General features: G+C 47.2%; 3 non-coding genes across 3 annotated transcripts; 2 read left to right on the top strand and 1 right to left on the bottom strand.

Annotated features, from left to right (window-relative positions):
* The first annotated feature begins 241 nt into the window (after positions 1–241).
* LOC140854417 (small nucleolar RNA R71) lies at positions 242–348 on the top strand. The gene has a single exon (XR_012137632.1). It is a non-coding gene; the product is annotated as a small nucleolar RNA R71 (small nucleolar RNA).
* Positions 349–9221: 8873 nt separating this feature from the next.
* LOC140854407 (small nucleolar RNA R71) lies at positions 9222–9328 on the top strand. The gene has a single exon (XR_012137622.1). It is a non-coding gene; the product is annotated as a small nucleolar RNA R71 (small nucleolar RNA).
* Positions 9329–11386: 2058 nt separating this feature from the next.
* LOC140854415 (small nucleolar RNA R71) lies at positions 11387–11493 on the bottom strand. Its single transcript, XR_012137630.1, has one exon. It is a non-coding gene; the product is annotated as a small nucleolar RNA R71 (small nucleolar RNA).
* Between the last annotated feature and the right edge of the window lie 10283 nt (positions 11494–21776).

Here is a 21776-nt window from a genome sequence, read left to right as displayed (position 1 = left end):
AATCTTGGCCTCTGATTCTAGGGTTGGTTGAATTTGATGCATTACTCCTCTTGAAGGTGTAGCTTTATCAGGTTCCCTAGTTGTTTCCCACTGTAAATTTTTCTCGACTAGGTCTTCTAAGAATTGCCAAGCTTCAGTAGTTTCTTTGTCCATAAATTGGCCTTGGCACATGGACTCTAGCATGGTTCTTGAGTTTGAATCTAGCCCCTCATAGATGATCTGGCATAGTCTCCAAGTTTCTATTCCATGGTGTGGGCATTGGGTCAAAAGATTCTTGAAACGATCAAAGTACTTCCAAAATGATTCACCAGCTAGTTGGTAAAATTGATTTATTTCATTCCTAATCCTATCTGTTTTATGATGGAGGAAATATTTTTTCAAAAATATTCTCACAAAGCCCTCCCAGGTAGTGACAGAATGGTTTGGCAGACTATAAAGCCACTTCTTAGCATTATCCTTAAGGGCAAAGTTGATTAATCTAAGTTTGACCTCATCCTCTGTTAATTGCAGTTTCATGGTTGCACATACCTCCTCAAATTCTCTAATAAATATATAAGCATCCTCTAATCTTATGAATTTTGAAAGCATATTTATGATTTGAGGTTTGATTTCAAAATTGTTAGCTGTGGGTTGTGGCAACCTGATACAAGATGGTTGGATGGAGCCAACTGGATAACACAAATCCTTAAGGGTCATGGGTTAGATTGGTTCAGCCATTGGAACAACAGGAATTGACTTAATTCTAACTAGACGACCCGACACTCTTCTCCACACGAGGTGTACGGTTCTCGATGTTTATACAATTTTTTTTTTTTATAAAATTTTTATGTCTAAGAAAAAGAAAGAAAAGAGAAAAAGTTCTAAAGAAAAGATCCTAAGGAGTCCTAAATCTAAAGAAAAGTAACCAAATTAATTTAAATTTTAATAATTTTTTTTTTTATTTTTCAAACAAGTGAAACAATAAATTAAACTCAATCTATCCTAGGGTTAACCTAAATCTAGACAGCTCCTAACTGTTCCAAGATGACCCTTCAAGCCTTCCAAGTGGAGATTGATCAACTAGTTAGCCAGGTAAGTATAAGAGGTGGGAGGTTCACTCATCGTTGCCTTTCTAGACACCAAACGAGTTGGCTAGGCCAGCAACTGAACCAATTTAACAAACCACCCTCAGGGACTTGCCTAGACACCAACTAATCAAACAACTCAAACTTGGTAGAACTCTTAGAGTTCCTTGTCCTATTGAGCTCGAATTCCTTAAGGTTGACGTCTAATTGATTTTAAGATTAAAGGTCTATATAATGCAATATGATGGAGATGGTTTTTGGGCTAAGGAAGGGTAATGAAATCCCCACCTTATCTTGTTAATGGGTTGATGCCCTTAGATTAATTATGAAAATACAAATGCAAATAAACAAGATGACCAAGAATGTAAAAGATTTTAATTTAGAAATTTTTTTTTATTTTGATATTTTACTTCATGATTATGAAATATCTTTTGTTTTATTTTATTTTATTTTTTTGTTTTATGATTAAGTAAATTCAAATGATTAGGTCTAAAAGGAAAAGTAATTAAATAAAAATAATAAAAGAGAAATTAGAAGCATACCTGAGTTTTTCAGCAATCACCAACTAAATCTAGAAACCTAAAGAAAAAAGAAAGAGAGTTATAAAGCACGAAGAACAAATATTTAAAACTAATTTAAAATGCCAAATCCCCGACAACGGTGCCAAAAACTTGATATGCAAATCTTAAAATTTATAAATAAAATCGCAAGTGCACAGTGTGCAGAGTAGCACGACCAGCGAGTACGGGTCGATCCCACAAAGACTTAGTTTAAAAATGATTTTCAAATCTATGCTCAAGCGAGCTTTAACGAAAATCAAAAATTGAAAGTTGTTTGCTAAAGACAATAAGACTAAGGATCTAGGGTTTTTGAATCCACTAGATCTAGATTAGGGAATTCTACCTAAAATTTTTCTTATTGATCCTAACGACTACTCCTCTTGTCTTTCCCAAGCATAGATTATGAAGGGACTAAGGCCCAACGATAACCCATCAAGATTCTTTACAGGGGAGTAGTAACTAGGATCCCTTAGGGTTTTCTCCTCCTATGCACTGAATCAAGCATGAACTATGAAGGGACTCTGACCCAACTGTAGTTCATCAAAAATTCTTGGCAAAAGAGGAAGAAAAAGAAATCCTAAGAAACAGAAAGAACCCTATGTAAAACCCCTACTCATGATCTAGCTTCATCGCAAACCCTAGAAGGGATGCTTAGCTAGACATGATCTAAATCTACTTGCAAAATTTAAATACAGAAAAATAAACTACCCTAATTTCATAAATTAAACTATCTTAATTGCATAAATTTAAACTGCATAATTTAAACTAACCTAATTGCATAAAATTAAATTGCATAAATTAAACTATCCTAATTGCAAGAAAAATAAATTGCATAATGTAAAGAGATAAAATTGCATAAAAATAAGATTTTATATAAAAAAAAATTTATTACAAAAATGTCAAAGCTCGAGGCTTGAGAAGAAAGCTAAAAACCCCACTATATAGGGTTACAAGCTTGATCGAAAGGAAAGAATCATTAAAACAAGGGCCTTTGGGGGCTTTTTATAGGCATTTGGGGGTTATAAGGTTTTCAAAACTTTAGATGTGGGACTAAGAGATTTTAAAGGGCTGTTAGGGGGGTTTAGGGGCTCAAATCTCGCTCAAAAAGCACTTAAATCCATCAAGAAACCCTAAAAATTATTTCAGCCATCCGATCTTCATCTAAAGGACCCAATTCATCTAATAAATCAAACCGAAAGCGATTCTGGACCATCGGATCACGATCTGGGTGAAGCGCTGCCGTTGGATCGCACTGCAGAAGGATCCCGTGTTGTCCTAGTATTTATTGATTCTTGCAATTGCCTTGATTACGGTTCGATCTTGACCGACTCCGATGGTGGCCGTCCGATGGCGCAAAAATATGGAGCGTTGGATCTTGATCAGAGAAGATCGGACCATCGAGTGATGTGAAGTTACCAGGTTGCCCTTCGGACCTTCTTCTCTCTCCTCATGAGCCCTGGACCGCACGCATGGATCGGGCTCGCGATGCGTTGCGGTGAGCTGAGACTCACTGATTGGCTGGTTTATGGTGCGCCGATGGGTCCATGGTCCAGGCGCCTATTGCTGTGGATCAGGTGGCTAACCAGATCACCAAATCAGTTGATTTTTGACCAATTTTGACCTGATTTGACTCGGGTTTGACCCAATTGAGTCTTCTTTCTTCATTCTTCAATTTCTGGGTCAATTTAACTCCGTTTTGCGTAAAATTTACACCGTTGGAATCTTCTTCTCTTGTTCTTTCTATTGATGACCTCTTCTTCTATAAAATATAATAACAAGTATCAATTTCCTAATAAAGTTAGATAATTTAGATATTAATTGATACTTTTTATGTCAATTTATGACATAAATCACACCCCCCAACTTAATCATTGCTAGTCCCATAGCAATGTACCAAAATAAGATCATATTCTAAAAAGATTCTTTCTTTGCAAATTAATTTAAGATCGAAATTCAAGAAGTTTTCTAGTATTACTAAGTAATGAGCTTCGAATTAGAATCGGTAGTCAGTCTACTTAGGAGCTTTCTTAGAGTACACGTAAAGTTTTATAGCACTTGTGTGAGTGATAACTAACTTAGTATTTCAGTATTAACTTATACAGGCCAATTGTATCATTTTTCATAACTTAGTTCGATTAATTTTCTATACACCCCAGATTAAACAAAGAACTAAGGTAGCTTTCACACTGTTTTTTTTTTTTTTTTTTGCTGAGCATCCTGGCCTTCCCACCACCGTTTGATGCGAATCTCAACACTTGACTTAGGTGAAGAGACCCAGTTACTAAGCTTAGGGCAATCCACATTTACTCTGTGTTTTGCATTTTATTTCAGGCAGGTAGCTCTTTCCTTAAATTCAAATTTTTTCAATTGGGGTGTAGAGAAAATTATCTAATTTAAATAATACTCAAATCCTTAATTGGCCTTACAATTAACACCTACTTTACCTTGTTAGTGTGCATGTGCAATTGGAAGTGCTAATAGTCTTTAAATGACCTAGGCCACCAAGAGTTTAACCAGCTAATCTTCTCCGTGACTCACTACATTTATTAGCAAATACTTTCTAACTTACTCTTATTTCTTTTCTAGATTAATTTATTTCAATTTTTTTTTAATATATTAAATGCAAGAAATAACTCATAGTGGAAGGAAAAAGAAATGATAACACCTGATTTTGTTCAAGCTCTCCCCCCAACTTGACCGACATTGTCCCCAATAGAGTTTATCTAATTTATTTGTCCTAAGCAAACTGAAAACAAAGAAAGCATTAGAAATTAAATAAGCTGGGTTGCCTCCCAGAAGTGCTAAGTTTATATCTTCAGCCAGACCAAACTTTGAAGCAATTTAATCAGAATAAGTTGGTTCATAAAGAACCATGGCATCTTCAACAGTCTCGACAGGTAATTCCAAGAATGGTTTTAATCGTTGACCATTAACTTTAAAGATAACACCATTACTTGAATTTTCTATCTCAACAGCTCCGTGTGAAAAGATTTCCTTTACTAAAAATGATCCTGTCCATCTAGACCTAAGCTTTCCTGGAAACAGATGTAATCTAGAGTTATATAAGAGCACCTTTTGTCCGATATTGAAAGCTTTTCTCATAATTGATTGATCATGAAATGCTTTGGTTCGTTTCTTGTATATTCTTGCATTTTCATAGGCTTCATTTCTAAGTTCTTCTAATTCATTCAACTGAAGCTTCCTATGGTTTCCAGCGTCGTTCAAATTTATATTTAGTTGTTTGATGGCCCACATGGCTTTGTGTTCTATCTCAATAGGCAAGTGACATGGTTTACCAAACACAATCCTATAAGGAGACATTCCTAGATTGGTCTTGAAAGCGGTTCGGTATGCCCAAAGTGCATCAATTAATTTCAAAGATCAATCCTTTCTATTGGCACTAACAGTTTTTTCCAGGATCTGTTTGATTTATCGGTTTGACACTTCAACTTGCCCACTAGTTTGAGGATGATATGGTGTGGCCAATTTGTGGGTGACATTATACTTTTTCATCAATGTTGCAAAAGATCGGTTACAAAAATGGGTTCCCCGATCACTAATGATTGCCCTAGGAATACCGAATGAGAGAGAATATTTTCTTTAAGAAACTTAATGACCATTTTGCTATCGGGTGTTCTACATGCAAATGCTTCTACCCATTTTGAAACATAATCAACTGCTACTAGAATATATTCATTTTCAAAGGAATTTGAAAATGGTCCCACGAAATCGATCCCCCAAACATCAAAAACTTCAACTACCAAGATTGGGTTGAGTGGCATCATGTGTCGCTTGGTGATTCGACCCATTTTCTGACATTGAGCACAACTTTTACAATATTCATGAGCATCCTTAAACAAATTGGGCCAATAAAAACCACATTGGAGAACCTTAGCAGCAGTTTTCTTAGACGCGAAGTGACCCCCACATGCTTGATCATGACAAAAAGATAAAATATCATGACTTCGTTATCTGGGATACACCTTCTAATAATTTGATCAGGATATTGTTTAAAAAGATAAGGATCATCCCAAATGAAATACTTTACTTGGGCAAAGAATTTATATTTATCTTGCTTAGTCCAATGAGAAGGTATCTTATCTATGGCTAAATAATTTAAAATATCAGCAAACCAAGGTTCAGTAGACACAGACACGAGTTGCTCATCTGGGAAAGATTCATTGATGGGTGGCTCACTAGATGGTATGACTGGAATTCGGGACAAATGAACTGCTACAACATTCTCAATGCCTTTCTTGTCTCTAATTTCTAGGTCAAATTTTTGAAGGAGCAAAATCCATCTGATTAAGCATGCCTTGGCATCCTTCTTTGCTAGGAGATGTCTAATGGCTGAGTGATCGGTGTAAACAATGGTGTGGATCCCAACCAAATAAGATCTAAATTTCTCTAAAGCAAAGACAACTGCAAGAAACACCTTCTCAGTTGTGGTGTAGTTAAGCTGCGCATCATTTAAGATTTTACTTGCATAATATATCACTCTAGGCAGCTTATTTATCCGTTGACCTAAGATTGCACCCACAACATGATCGGACGCATCACACATTAATTCAAATAGTTCAGACCAGACAGGAGGATGAATGATTAGAGCTGATACAAGTGCTTTTTTTAGAAATTCAAAAGATTCCAAGCATTCATGAGTAAATTCAAATTTGGTATCCTTTGCCAAAAGATTAGTCAGTGGACGTGCTACTTTTTTAAAGTTGGCAATAAACCTTCTATAGAATCCAGCATGACCTAAAAATGAACGTATTTCTTTCACAGATTTAGGTGGTGGAAGATGTGCAATTAGATCTATTTTGGCCTTGTCCACTTCAATCCCCTTTTTAGAAATGACATGGCCAAGAACTATTCCCTGTTTGACCATAAACTGATATTTTTTCCAGTTGAGAACTAAGTGCTTCTCCTTACATCGTTCTAGAACTAATTGCAGGTGATTCAGATACTCGGAGAAGGTTAGGCCAAAAATAGAAAAGTCATCCATAAAAATTTTTAGAAATCGTTCTACCATATCTGAAAACATGCTGATCATGCATCTCTGGAAGGTTACCGATGCATTACATAGTCCAAAGGGCATTCGTCTATAGGCAAAAGTAACAAATGGACAGGTGAATGTAGTCTTTTCTTGATCTTCAGCGGCTATGGGGATCTGGTTGTAACCGGAGTATCCATCAAGAAAATAGTAAAACTCTTGTCCAGCTAGTCTTTCCAATATTTGATCAATAAATGGCAAAGGAAAGTGATCTTTCCTTATCGCAGCATTCAACTTTCTATAGTCTATACGACCCTCCATCCCGTTTGGGTCCTAGTTGGGATAAGTTCGTTTGCATCATTTTGGACCACTGTTACCCCAGATTTCTTGGGTACTACTTGAACTGGGCTTACCCAAGAGCTATCAGAAATAGGATAAATTATTCCACTATCTAGGAATTTCAGAATCTCCTTTTTAACTACATCCTTCATAGCTGGATTAAGCCTTCTTTGGGCTTCTCTTGTTGGTTTAGCCTCTTCCTCTAAGTATATTCTATGTTGAACTATAGAAGGGCTTATTCCTTTGATATCTGCTATGGTCCAACCTATTGCTTCTTGATTTGCTTTTAGAACTGACACTAACTCCTCCTCTTGCTTGGGATCTAGGTCTGATGCAATAATTATAGGCAAAGTTTCTTTGGGTCCTAGATATGCATACTTGAGATGTTCTGGGAGGGGTTTCAGTTCTAAAATGGGTGCTTCCTCTATCGATGGTTTAGGTGATGATTTCACCATCTCAATGATTGGTTCAGTAGGAAGTGTCGATTCCTGATTAATCTGATTTTTTTTAAGTATTTCATTGACATCCTCAGACTCATGGATTAACCAGGGGTTAGACTCTAGGTCGACTTCATCATCACTAATGTCAATAGATTCATAAATATCATCTTGGACTACATTGACATCAGCATGAGAAAAGGATTCCTGTTCTAAGTTAAAAATATTAAGCTCAATGGTCATATTCCCAAAGGATAACTTCATTAGACCATTTCGATAATTGATTTCAGCATTGGCCGTAGCTAAGAATGGTCTTCCTAAAATGATAGGTATATGTCCTTTAGGATTCACAACTGGCTCAGTCTCTAAAACAATAAAATCTACAGGAAAAATAAAATTTTCAACCTTTATCAGAACATCCTCGACCATTCCCTTAGGGATCCTGAGAGATCTATCGGCTAACTATAATGTGATCCCAGTAGGTTGAAGTTTTTCTAATCCTAGTTGCTCATACACTGAATATGGAAGGATATTCACACTAGCTCCTAGATCTAGCAAGGCCTTTTTTATATTGGTTTCTCCAATAACACAAGAAATTGTTGGAGCTCCAGGGTCCTTATTTTTAATTGGCACATGGCTAGATAGGTATGAACTGATACTTGCAGCCAAAAAAGCTTTCTTTGGTACATTAGTGGTCCTTTTCCTAGTGCAAAGATCTTTTAAAAATTTGGCATAAGTTGGAACCTGATGGATTATATCTAAAAGAGGAATATTAACTTGGACTTGTTTAAATACCTCTAAAATTTTGTCTAAATGTTCAGATTTATTGGATTTCAGTCTGTTTGGAAAAGGAGCTCTAGGACTTTTAAGTACTGGACTAGGTGAATTTTCAGTTTCTGGTGCTTGAGGTTGAAAGGTAGTAGTTTTAGAAGGTGACTCGACAGATGAGTCCTCTATATCATCAAGTGCAACTACCTTATTGTCTATTTATTTTTCCGATCTTAAGGTATGAATGGCATTTACACCATTAACTTGGTTTCCTTGTTGGGGTCGTGGACCATTTTGGTTCCTAGGATTTGGCTCAGGTTGGCTAGGTAACCTACCATGTTCTCGTTCACTAATGGTCGAAGCCAGCTGACTTACTTGCATTTTCAGACAGGCTATAGCTTGGGTGTTATTATTTATGAGTTGACCCGTGGTTTGCATAAAGCTGGTATATGTCTTCATCATGGCTTCTAGGCTTTTCTCTAAAGAGGTAATTTTTTTGTCATTATCATGGAAGCCTGGCGGGTTGTTCATCACTGGGTTGGACCTTAGATTTTGCTGATTGAAATTTGGATTGCCTACATTAGGATTCTGGGACCATGAGAAATTCGGGTGATTCCTCCAACCTGGGTTATATGTGGGTGCATAAGGATTGTTCAATGTTCCTCGATAGGTGGCATTCACCTGTGCACACTCATTCGAGTAGGAACATTCTTCTAAGACATGGTCTGGTGCATTGCACCCTTTACACATGGGTGCAGATATTTGATTTACATTGGCTAGTCTCTGTAATTCTAAGGCTTCCAATCTACGTGTTAAGGTTGTAATCTTGACCTCTGATGCTAGGGTTGGTTGAATTTGATGCATTCCTCCTCTTGAAGGTGTAGCTTTATCAGGTTCCCTAGTTGTTTCCCACTGTAAATTTTTCTCGGCTAGGTCTTCTAAGAATTGCCAAGCTTCAGTAGTTTCTTTGTCCATAAATTGGCCTTGGCACATGGACTCTAGCATGGTTCTTGAGTTTGAATCTAACCCCTCATAGATGATCTGGCATAGTCTCTAAGTTTCTATTCCATGGTGTGGGCATTGGGTCAAAAGATTCTTGAAACGATCAAAGTACTTCCAAAATGATTCACCAGCTAGTTGGTAAAATTAATTTATTTCATTCCTAATCCTAGCTGTTTTATGATGGGGAAAATACTTTTTCAAAAATATTCTCACAAAGCCCTCCCAGGTAGTGACAGAATGGTTTGGCAGACTATAAAGCCACTTCTTAGCATTATCCTTAAGGGCAAAGTTGATTAATCTAAGTTTGACCTCATCCTCTGTTAATTGCAGTTTCATGGTTGCACATACCTCCTCAAATTCTCTAATAAATATATAAGCATCCTCTAATCCTGTGAATTTTGGAAGCATATTTATGATTTGAGGTTTGATTTCAAAATTGTTAGCTGTGGGTTGTGGCAACCTGATACAAGATGGTTGGATGGAGCCAACTGGATAACACAAATTCTTAAGGGTCATGGGTTGGATTGGTTCAGCCATTGGAACAACAAGAATTGACTCAATTCTAACTAGACGACCCGACACTCTTCTCCACATACGAGGTGTACGGTTCTCGATGTTTATACTATTTTTTTTTTATAAAAATTTTATGTATAAGAAGAAGAAAGAAAAGAGAAAAAGTTCTAAAGAAAAGATCCTAAGGAGTCCTAAATCTAAAGAAAAGTAACCAAATTAATTTAAATTTTAATAATTTTTTTTTTATTTTTCAAACAAGTGAAACAATAAATTAAACTCAATCTATCCTAGGGTTAACCTAAATCTAGACAGCTCCTAACTGTTCCAAGATGACCCTTTAAGCCTTCCAAGTGGAGATTGATCAACTAGTTATCCAGGTAAGTATAAGAGGTGGGAGGTTCACTCATCGTTGCCTTTCTAGACACCAAATGAGTTGGCCAGGTAGCTGGAAAACTCAGGTACACTTCTAATTTCTCTTTTATTATTTTTAGTTAATTATTTTTCTTTTTAGATCTAATCATTTGAATTTACTTAATCTTAAAAAAAAATAAAAAATAAAAAAAATAAAATAAAACAAAAGACATTTCATAATCGTGAAGTAAAATATCAAAAAAAAAAATTCTAAATTAAAATCTTTTACATTCTTGATCATCTTGTTTATTTGCATTTGCATTTTCATAATTAATCTAAAGGCATCAACCCATTAACAAGATAAGGTGAGGATTTCATTTCCCTTCCTTAGCCCAAAAACCATCTCCATCATATTGCATTACCTAGACCTTTAATCTTAAAATCAATTAGACGTCAACCTTAAGGAATTCGAGCTCAATAGGACAAGGAACCCTAAGAGTTCTACCAAGTTTGAGTTGTTTGATTAGTTGGTGTCTAGGCAAGTCCCTGAGGGTGGTTTGTTAAATTGGTTCAGTTGCTGGCTTGGCCAACTCATTTGGTGTCTAGAAAGGCAACGATGAGTGAACCTCCCACCTCTTATACTTACCTGGCTAACTAGTTGATCAATCTCCACTTGGAAGGCTTGAAGGGTCATCTTAGAACAGTTAGGAGCTGTCTAGATTTAGGTTAACCCTAGGATAGATTGAGTTTAATTTATTGTTTCACTTGTTTGAAAAATAAAAAAAAATTATTAAAATTTAAATTAATTTGGTTCTTTAGATTTAGGACTCCTTAGGATCTTTTCTTTAGAACTTTTTCTCTTTTCTTTCTTTTTCTTATACATAAAAATTTTATAAAAAAAAAAATTGTATAAACATCGAGAATCGTACACCTCGTGTGTGGAGAAGAGTGTCGGGTCATCTAGTTAGAATTGAGTCAATTCCTATTGTTCCAATGGCTGAACCAATCCAACCCATGACCCTTAAGGATTTGTGTTATCCAGTTGGCTCCATCCAACCATCTTGTATCAGGTTGCCACAACCCATAGCTAACAATTTTGAAATCAAACCTCAAATCATAAATATGCTTCCAAAATTCACAGGATTAGAGGATGCTTATATATTTATTAGAGAATTTGAGGAGGTATGTGCAACCATGAAACTGCAATTAACAGAGGATGAGGTCAAACTTTGATTAATCAACTTTGCCCTTAAGGATAATGCTAAGAAGTGGCTTTATAGTCTGCCAAACCATTCTGTCACTACCTGAGAGGGCTTTGTGAGAATATTTTTGAAAAAGTATTTCCCCCATCATAAAACAGCTAGGATTAGGAATGAAATAAATCAATTTTACCAACTAGCTGGTGAATCATTTTGGAAGTACTTTGATCGTTTCAAGAATCTTTTGACCCAATGCCCACACCATGGAATAGAAACTTGAAGACTATGCCAGATCATCTATGAGGGGTTAGATTCAAACTCAAGAACCATGCTAGAGTCCATGTGCCAAGGCCAATTTATGGACAAAGAAACTACTGAAGCTTGGTAATTCTTAGAAGACCTAGCCAAGAAAAATTTACAGTGGGAAACAACTAGAGAACCTGATAAAGCTACACCTTTAAGAGGAGGAATGCATCAAATTCAACCAACTCTAGCATCAGAGGCCAAGATTGCAACCTTAACACGTAGATTGAAAGCCTTAGAATTACAGAGACCAGCCAATGTAAATCAAATATCTGCACCCATGTGTAAAGGGTGCAATGCACCAGACCATGTCTTAGAAGAATGTTCCTACTCGAATGAGTATTGTTGGTGCAAAAATCCGCCTGCGCCGGAGAAGCTGGAGTTGAGGAAGCCGCGGTCGCCGTCGGGACCTGCAAGAGAAGTCTAAACCAGAGGTGGGGTTGCTCCGGCAAGACCCTCCGACGCTCAAGTCAGTTCTCTGCCTCAACAAGAATGGAGTGCTCGAATGGAGAGTTTAGCAGAGTTTTGAGATAAGGCAAAAGAGCTTAAAGAATAACGTATCTGAGTCCCCCTTTTATAGGCGGGGGAGGCAACGGACTGATGGCGACGTTTGTAACCGCCTGGTAGTGGGCCGCCCATGGTCAGGGGAATTGATTGCAAAATATAATGGAGCAGATATGTGGGCATCACCTCGACCCGCCACGGGGAATCTGTTATGAGGGGTGGAGCAGCGTCCGTCGTCAGGAGAATCGCATGGTACCCATCGCAGGAGGTGGAGCAGGTTCGTGGCCGTCACTGTGGCCTGCCAGGGGATAGTGGAGATGTGCGGAGTCCGCCACAGGAAGTGGAGCAGGGCGGCTATGGCCACTGCGGCTTGTCAGGGAATGATGGTACTGCGCGGAGTTCGCCACAGGAAGTGGAGCAGGGTCGTGGCCATTTTGGGGGCCTGTCAGGGGGCGTGGATCTGTTGATTGAAGCTTGGTAACGGCCGGAGCCCGGTTTCTGTTGAGGTCCGGGTGAGGCCCTCCGGGCGGTAGGGGTCGTGAACGGAGCCCGGCTCCCGTAGGAGTCCAGGCGGAGCTACGCTGCAAACAAAGTTAAGGGTGAAATCCGGCTCTGATAGGAGTCCGGATTGAGCTTACCAGCAGTTGATACTGAGAGCGGAGCCCGGCTCCCGTGGGAGTCCGGGCGGAGCTGCACTTGCTGTCGACGGTGGAGCCCGGCTCCCGTAGGAGTCCGGGCGGAGCTGCACTTGCTGATGGCGGTGGAGCCCGGCTCCCATAGGAGTCCGGGCGGAGCTGCACTTGCTGATGGCGGTGGAGCCCGGCTCCCGTAGGAGTCCGGACGGAGCTGTACTTGCTGTCGGTGGTGGAGCCCGGCTCCCGTAGGAGTCCGGGCGGAGCTGCACTTGCTGTCGGCGGTAGAGCCCGGCTCCCGTAGGAGTCCGGGCGGAGCTGCACTTGCTGTCGGCGATGGAGCCCGGCTCCCGTAGGAGCCCGGGCGGAGCTGTACTTGCTGTCGGCGGTGGAGCCCGGCTCTCGTAGGAGTCCGGGCGAAGCTGCACTTGCTGTCGGCGGTGGAGCCCGGCTCCCGTAGGAGTCCGGGCGGAGCTGCACTTGCTGATGGCGGTGGAGCCCGGCTCCCGTAGGAGTCCGGGTGGAGCTGCGCTGCAAACAAAGTTAAGGGTGAAATCAGGCTCTGATAGGAGTCTGGATTGAGCTTACCAGCAGTTGATACTGAGAGCGGAGCCCGGCTCCTATGGGAGTCCGGGCGGAGCTGCACTTGCTGTCGGCGGTGGAGCCCGGCTCCCGTAGGAGTCCGGGCGGAGCTGCACTTGCTGATGGCGGTGGAGCCCGGCTCTCGTAGGAGTCCGGGCGGAGCTGCACTTGCTGATGGCGGTGGAGCCCGGCTCCCGTAGGAGTCCGGGCGGAACAGCACTTGCTGTCGGCGGTGGAGCCTGGCTCCTGTAGGAGTCCAGGCGGAGCTGCACTTGCTGATGACGGTGGAGCCCGGCTCCCGTAGGAGTCCGGGCGGAGCTGCGCTGCAAACAAAGTTAAGGGTGAAATCCGGCTCTGATAGGAGTCCGGATTGAGCTTACCAGCAGTTGATACTGAGAGCGGAGCCCGGCTCCCGTGGGAGTCCGGGCGGAGCTGCACTTGCTGTCGGCGGTGGAGCCCGGCTCCCGTAGGAGTCCGGGCGGAGCTGCACTTGCTGATGGCGGTGGAGCCCGGCTCCCGTAGGAGTCCGGGCGGAGCTGCACTTGCTGATGGCGGTGGAGCCCGACTCCCGTAGGAGTCCGGTCGGAGCTGCACTTGCTGTCGGCGGTGGAGCCCGGCTCCCGTAGGAGTCCGAGCGGAGCTGCACTTGCTGATGGCGGTGGAGCCCGGCTCCCGTAGGAGTCCGGGTGGAGCTGCGCTGCAAACAAAGTTAAGGGTGAAATCCGGCTCTGATAGGAGTCCGGATTGAGCTTACCAGCAGTTGATACTGAGAGCGGAGCCCGGCTCCCGTGGGAGTCCGGGCGGAGCTGCACTTGCTGTCGACGGTGGAGCCCGGCTCCCGTAGGAGTCCAGGCGGAGCTGCACCTGCTGATGGCGGTGGAGCCCGGCTCCCGTAGGAGTCCGGGCGGAGCTGCACTTGCTGTCGGCGGTGGAGCCCGGCTCCCGTAGGAGTCCGGGCGGAGCTGCACTTGCTGTCGGTGGTGGAGCCCGGCTCCCGTAGGAGTCCGGGCGGAGCTGCACTTGCTGATGGCGGTGGAGCCCGGCTCCCGTAGGAGTCCGGGCGGAGCTGCACTTGCTGTCGGCGGTGGAGCCCAGCTCCCGTAGGAGTCCGGGCGGAGCTGCACTTGCTGTTGGCGGTGGAGCCCGGCTCCCGTAGGAGTCCGGGCGGAGCTGCACTTGCTGTCGGCGGTGGAGCCCGGCTCCCGTAGGAGTCCGGGCGGAGCTGCACTTGCTGATGGTGGTGGAGCCCGGCTCCCGTAGGAGTCCGGGCGGAGCTGCACTTGCTGTCGGCGGTGGAGCCCGGCTCCCGTAGGAGTCCGGGCGGAGCTGCACTTGCTGATGGCGGTGGAGCCCGGCTCCCGTAGGAGTCCGGGCGGAGCTGCGCTGCAAACAAAGTTAAGGGTGAAATCCGGCTCTGATAGGAGTCCGGATTGAGCTTACCAGCAGTTGATACTGAGAGCGGAGCCCGGCTCCCGTGGGAGTCCGGGCGGAGCTGCACTTGCTGTCGGCGGTGGAGCCCAGCTCCCGTAGGAGTCCGGGCGGAGCTGCACTTGTTGATGGCGGTGGAGCCCGGCTCCCGTAGGAGTCCGGGCGGAGCTGCACTTGCTGTCGGCGGTGGAGCCCGGCTCCCGTAGGAGTCCGGGCGGAGCTGCACTTGCTGATGGCGGTGGAGCCCGGCTCCCATAGGAGTCCGGGCGGAGCTGCACTTGCTGTCGGCGGTGGAGCCCGGCTCCCGTAGGAGTCCGGGCGGAGCTGCACTTGCTGATGGCGGTGGAGCCCGGCTCCCGTAGGAGTCTGGGCGGTGGAGCCCGGCTCCCGTAGGAGTCCGGGCGGTGGAGCCCGGCTCCCGTAGGAGTCCGGGCGAAGCTGCACTTGCTGATGGCGGTTCTGCCGTGGGTTTCGGCTGTGGGTATTTTATACCCAACACCAGTCCCCCTACATCCGAGTTTTGAATTTCAAACGAAGGAAGTACACAGAAGTACAGCCGAAACCGTCCCTTCGAATCCCGCGCCCCACCGCTCCCAGATATTTTGGCATTAAATGAGCGCGTGCCGGAGTCTTTTCGAATTGGGGTGGTACGAGGGGATGCTTCGAAGACCCCGCAGGTACGCTGGCCTAGGTACGGCGCAATTATGACCCTGCCAACCGCCAGCCTCCTTCAGCCGTCTGCCACGGGGAGTGGGACACATGTCGGATGCGGACTGGCCAGGGGGGATTCGAGATCATTATGGCGTCGGATCCCAGGGTCTATTTAAACCCGTCCTCCCCCCTTCAGGTGCCCCACTCCGTTTCTGATTTCTTGCTGGCGTCTGTCATCTCCCTGAGAGTCTGCTCTAGCGAACGCCCTCTCGAGCCGTAGGCGCCTTCCGTTTCTCGCTCCCCAGGCCCCCAGAGCAAGATAGGTTAGTGCCCACCTTCTTCTTCTTACCGCCTTGGGTCCTCTCCTCCTTTCACTTCTTTTGTGTCTTCTCCTGAGTTGACCTCCGGCGTCTCCCTCCCTTCTCGGCTTGCTTTTCTAGGGTCCTTTAGGTTCTCCCCCAAAGAAAAATGTCTTCCGATTCTTCTACCCCCGTAAGTTCTGGGAGTTCTTCTGCTTCAAACCCCCAGGCCCCTGTCTCTGCAGACGAACCCGCGTTCGGGGCAGAGCCTCGCCCGGTTTTCGCACCGGGCGCCATTCCTTGTTCGTCGACTCCGGACGAACTTCTCCTAATAAGGTCTCGGTACGGGGTCCCTTCAGAGTACGACCTGGAGCTTTCTGGCCCCTCTGACCGGGCCAGCGCTCCCCCTCCTGGTCGCTTTTGTTTGTACCAGGAGGCATTCCGTGCTGGACTCCGGCTTCCGCTTCCTGCTTTTGTTGCCGCCTTCTTTCGTTTCTTAGACATTTCTCTTGCCTCTGTCGCCCCGAATTCCTTTAGGTTTTTGATAGGGTTTCTCTCTCTCTGTCATATAGCCGAGGTCCAGCCTTCCCTCTCCCTGTTCAGACATTTCTACACCTTCAAACGCCGTCCTTCAGCGAAGGACTGGTGGTACTTCTCCCCCCAGTTCGGTAAGAAGGGGTTGCTGAAGGGCGCCCCTTCTTCGATTCACAACTGGAAGGGGAAATTTCTCTTCATTTACTGTCCGACCCTGGAACTGGGCCTGCCCCCTTGGGGGTCTCTGAGGGATTCCGTCCGCCGGGCTCCCAGCTTGGGAGAGGACGACCTTCAGGCCGCCCAGAAGCTCCTGAGTTACCCCGCTCCTTCCCTTCCAAACCTACTGAGGGAGCAGCTTCTTTTCAACATCGGCCTGAGCCCTCAGGATCCAGCAAGTATATATCTTTCCTTTTCTTGTCTTCTTCTTCTCTCTCTTTCTTTCTCTCTCCTTTTTCCTCTTTTCTCTTTCTCTTTTTTCTTTCTTTTTTTTTTTTTTTTTTTTTTTTGACTCTGGACTGATCGGTGCCGCTTTTTCCTTCTTCTTTTCTTTTCCTATTTTTTTTTTTTTTTTTTTTTTTAGCAATGGACGCCGTAGCCACACGGATGCTCGCCAAGGCCATGAGAGCCCAGAAAAGGAAGGGCGCGACGACTTCTGGCTCGGCGAAGAGGGCCAGGGTGGAGGAGACGAGCTTGGCTGCACCCGTCCAGGCGACCCCGGCAATCGACATTCCTTCGGATGCCGAGCCAGCGGCCCCCCGGGCTCCCTCAAGGAGCCCGCCGACCGGGGTCCCCATTCCGGAGGTCCGCCCCGTGGAGGCGCCCGCCGCGGGGAGGAGGAGAAAATCGGTGGCCCGCAGGCCGAGCAGCCACCGAGCCTCTGCAGACGAGTCCGTCTGCTCCGAGGGGGGATCGGAGAACCCCTTCAACGACAAGGCTCTGATCCATCGGCTGCTCGATGGTTGCATTCTGTCCGATGTCGTGGAGAGGATCGACCGTGCCGATCCCGAGCAACGGGCCTGGGACACCTTGGGGTCCTTTCTTGAGGTAAGCGGATTTTTACTGGCACAGTTTCTCGGTCTTCGTTGTGATTCTCTATCTGTCCCTGCAGATCGGGCACCAACTCTTCGCCTATGTCGAGGCGTCGGGCCGCATGAGAAGGGATCTTCTTCGGGCGGAGGAGCGCTGCCAAGACGAGGTTGCTCGTCTTCAAGCGAAGACGGCCGAGGTGGCCGCCCTCCGAGAGGCCCTGGAGAGAGAGAGACAAGACCGGGAAGAGGAAAGACGAGTCCGGGAGGAGGAGAGGCGAAGCTTGGAGGAGTCGGCAAGGAAGGCGGAGGCCGAGGTCGCCCATCTGGCCGAGCAAACTCCAGTTCTGGTCTCGGAGGCCAGGACCCTTGCGGTGGAGGAGTTCAAGACCTTCGTGGAGATGAGGGAGCTGAACGTCCAGTTCGGCCTGGAGGCGTTCACCAAGGGGTTCAAGCTCTGCCGAGAGAGGGTGGCCAGCAGATACCCCGACCTTGATCTCGGCTTTTTGGAGGAGTCTGACGACGAGGCCGCCCCTTCGTCCGCCGCTGCCGCAGTCGCACCCTCCGCGTCGGGCTCTCCACCCCTGCCCCCGAGGTCTGAGACCTCCGACCTTGTACCTTTCTTTTGTCGTCATATTTCCTTTCCGCTTGTCTTCAAAATTAATCAATAAAGTTGAATTTCTTATTGTGGATGGTCTTTCCTTCCCCCTGCTCCTTCTTTCCTGCCTTTCTTCTCGTAATGAGCTGGTCTTTGACGTTTGCATTTTCCGATGGCAGCACCCCGTTGAAGCACTCCCCTTGCCCCTGGGGGTCCCGCTGAAGTCAACTATCCAACGGCTCAAAAAGGAGGTCCTCCACCTGACGAAGAAGTTGAAAAAGTCGGAGGACGAGCTCCGCAAGTCGAAAAAATGCTATTCCGAGGCCGCCGCTGAGGCCGCCTACTTCAGGAGTCTCCAAGTGAAGGCAATCATGGACTACAGCCGGAGGAAGGCGAACTTCGCAAAGGAGCTCGAGGAATGCACGAAGAGCGCCAGCGACCGAACTTGGGCTCAAGAAGCCAGGATCAGCGCCCTTAAGGTGGAGCTGTCAGCTGCGAAGAGGAGGATCGGCCAGCTAGAAGGGAACTCATTCCGGCTCACAGCGCGGGATGAGCAGATATGGTCACAAAAAGTTTTCGACCTCCAGAAGCAGCTTCAAGATGCTGAGGTGAGCCACGATGTGCAGCGGGCCAGCTGGCGCCGGCAGGTAGAAGAGTACAAAGGGAGATTCCGTTGGGTGGCGGACGAGGTCGTTCGTCTCCAGAGGCAATTGGTTACTGGGGTGCAGCTGGCTAACGCCCAAGATAACGAAGAGCTCCAAGCCCTGAGAGGCACTGTTGACGGGATTTTCGTCTCCCTTGGAGAGAAGACAGCCGAGCTGCAACAAGTAAAAATCCAACTGGGGCTTGAGCGGAAGGCCGTCGCGGACGCAGAGGTGGAGTCCGAAGTTTTGCGAAAGTGGCATCGGGAAGCGGAGGCTGAGAGCCGGCGACTTCGTCAGGCACTCCAGGATATGCTGCAAAAGAAGGAAGAACTAGAGGAAATGGTGGATAGCCTGAGGCAGTCCTGGTTGGGGGATGGAGGTGATCACCCTAGGTTAGAGGGAGCGGGACCTCCTTAGAGTTCTTTTGTAGTCACCCCCCCCCCTTTTTTTTTTTTCTTGTCGTTTTATCCCTCTTTCTCTGGCCGTCTTGGCCCTGTAGTACATATATCGAAAATGAGGAAAAAGCACTTCGTGTTACCTTGTCTGCGCGTAGCACCGACATTGTCGTTCGTTGACCCTTTCTCGTCGTTTGGCCTGTTCGGCTTAGAGGTCGTCGTGGGAAGGGGCTCTTCCCTTCCATCCGATCTCGTCATGTGGCCAAGTCTCGCCACCATTTTTAACCCTTGCTGGCGAAGTAGCGGATGGAGCCCGGCTTTCTTAGGAGCTCGGGCGAAGTCTTTCTTGGCGGCGGAGCCCGGCTGCCGTAGGAGTCCGGGCGAAGTCTTTCTTGGCGGCGGAGCCCGGCTCCCGTTGGAGTCCGGGCGAAGCTTATCTTGGCGGCGGAACCCGGCTCCCGTAGGAGTCCGGGTGGAGCCTTCCTTGTCGTAGGAACCCGGCTCCCGTAGGAGTCCGGGTGAAGTCTTCCTTGGCGTAGAAACCCGGCTCCCGTAGGAGTCCGGATGAACTCTTCTTTGGCGGCGGAACCCGGTTCCTGTAGAAGCCCGGGTGAAGCTTACCTTGGCGGCGGAACCCGACTCCCGTAGGAGTCCGGGTGGAGCCTTCCTTGGCGGCGGAACCCGGCTCCCGTAGGAGTCCGGGTGGAGCCTTCTTTGCCGTAGGAACCCGGCTCCTGTAGGAGTCCGGGTGAAGTCTTCCTTGGCGGTGGAACCCGATTCCTGTAGGAGTCCGGGCGAAGCCTCTCTTTGTCGTGGAAATCCGGCTCCCGTTGGAGCCCAGACCTTCCACATTGCTCATGTCAGGACGAGGTTCTCCTCCTGTTCCTGTCAGGGCCGTGGGGGCACGTTAGGGCATTGTAAGGCCTCTCCCCCCATCCGGTCTAAAAGAACCGGGCCTTCGACTTTGCTCAAGTTAGGGCGAGGTTCTCCTCCTATCCCTAACAGGGCTGTGGGGGCACATTAGGGCGTTGTAAGGCCTCTCCCCCCATCCGGTCTAAAAGAATCGGGCCTTTGACTTTGCTCAAGTTAGGGCGAGGTTCTCCTCCTGTCCCTAACAGGGCTGTGGGGGCACATTAGGGCATTGTAAGGCCTCTCCCCCCATCCGGTCTAAAAGAACCGGGCCTTCGACTTTGCTCAAGTTAGGGCGAGGTTCTCCTCCTGTCCCTAACAGGGCTGTGGGGGCACATTAGGGCGTTGTAGGGCCTCTCCCCCCATCCGGTCTAAAAGAATCGGGCCTTTGACTTTGCTCATGTCAGGACGAGGTTCTCCTCCTGTTCCCGACATGGCCGTTGTTTTTGGAGGGGTCATATCCAGTCATAATACATCCGCATTAAGTAGGAGGAGCGCGTTAGCTAGAAAGAAAAGTAGATTCAAAATGAAATAGTAAGCAATACATTTACAGTTCTCCCGCTCCTCCTTGAGGCCCTCCGGTGATGGAGTCGATGGTCCTGATAGGAGGCTGGTCCCCGGGCTGCTCCTCCCTTTTCTGCGGTTCGGGCGGTGGGAGGGCTCTTGGCCGGTCTCCTCTACCCTCAGGCCGACGGTGGATGAATCTGTCGAGCCGACCTCGCCGGATGAGCTCCTCGATCTCGTCCTGGAGCTGGATGCACTCTTCGGTGTCGTGGCCGTGGTCGCGGTGGTAGAGGCAGAATTTGTTGGAGTTGCACTTCTCGAGGTGCGTGCGCATCCTCTCCGGCCTAGGGAGCAGCTCCCTGACCTCCATCAGTACCTGGGCCTTCGAGGCGTTGAGAGGGGCGTAGTTGCGGAACTTCCCTGGCGGGGAACCCCGCCGAAACCTGTTGTCCGGGCTCCTCTGCCTGCGTGCCCGGGGGGAGTATGGGCGCGCTTATGCCCAGGAGGGGATCGGGAGCGAGGCCGGGCTTCCTTTGGCCTCTTCTCAACTGCGAGCTTACCAGAATTTCCCGCCTGGCGCTCCCTCGCAGTCTCTTCATCTTTCATTTTGAAGGCCTCTTCCGCTCGGGCGTATCCTTCAGCCCGAGCCAGCAGATCAGCGAAATCCCTGGGGTACTTCTTCTCCAGAAAGTATAAGAGATCATTCTTCTGAAGGCCACCTTTCAGGGCGGCCATGGCAACCGACTCGTCCAAGTTTCAGACTTCCAACGCCGCGATGTTGAAGCGGTTGATGTAGGCCCGTATGGACTCCCCTTCCCTCTGCTTGATGTTAATGAGGGACTCCGAACCTTTTCGGGGACGTCGGCTGCTGACAAAATGGGCCACGAATTGGTGGCTCATTTGATCAAAGGAGAATACGGTACCCGGCTTCAGAGCTGAGTACCAGTTTCTTGCTGCTTCCTTCAAGGTAGACGGGAAAGCCCGACACAAGATGGCGTCAGGAGCACCATGGAGCAGCATCATCATTCGAAAGGCCTCCAGATGATCGACTGGGTCCGACGTTCCGTCGTAGCTTTCGAACTGAGGAAGCTTGAAATTCGGCGGGATCGGTTCCTGCATAATCATTTGGGAGAAGGGAGGGTCAGTGCAGATATCCTCACCGTAAGCGGGAGGCGCATGGCGGAGTTCTTCGATCCGCCGGTTCATCTCCTGGAGCCTCCGGTCCAGGAAATCCTCTCGACTTCGAGTCTCGAGGATCCTTTGGCAGAACGGGGATAGGGATCTCCCACGGGTGGAGTCGTGGTCTGATTGAGGGCTCTCCACCCTTGGATTCGCCTTCCCGGGAAGGACGGGGCGGCTGGCCCAGGTGGCCCACCCCACCGCCGGGTTCTGGCATTCCGGAGATGCCCCTTTCGGATGCGTCGACGCCTGCGGCGGCTGCTGCTGCATTGCCTGTACGGCCTCGATGAGGCCTTTGACCTGCTGCGCCAGCAAGTCAAACTGCTCCGCGCCGACCGCCGTCACCGGAGGGGGAGGAGGAGCTGG

This window comes from Elaeis guineensis, chromosome 16, assembly GCF_000442705.2.
Source record: "Elaeis guineensis isolate ETL-2024a chromosome 16, EG11, whole genome shotgun sequence".
Lineage (NCBI taxonomy): Eukaryota > Viridiplantae > Streptophyta > Magnoliopsida > Arecales > Arecaceae > Elaeis > Elaeis guineensis.
This window is presented reverse-complemented; position numbering and strand designations above follow the sequence as displayed.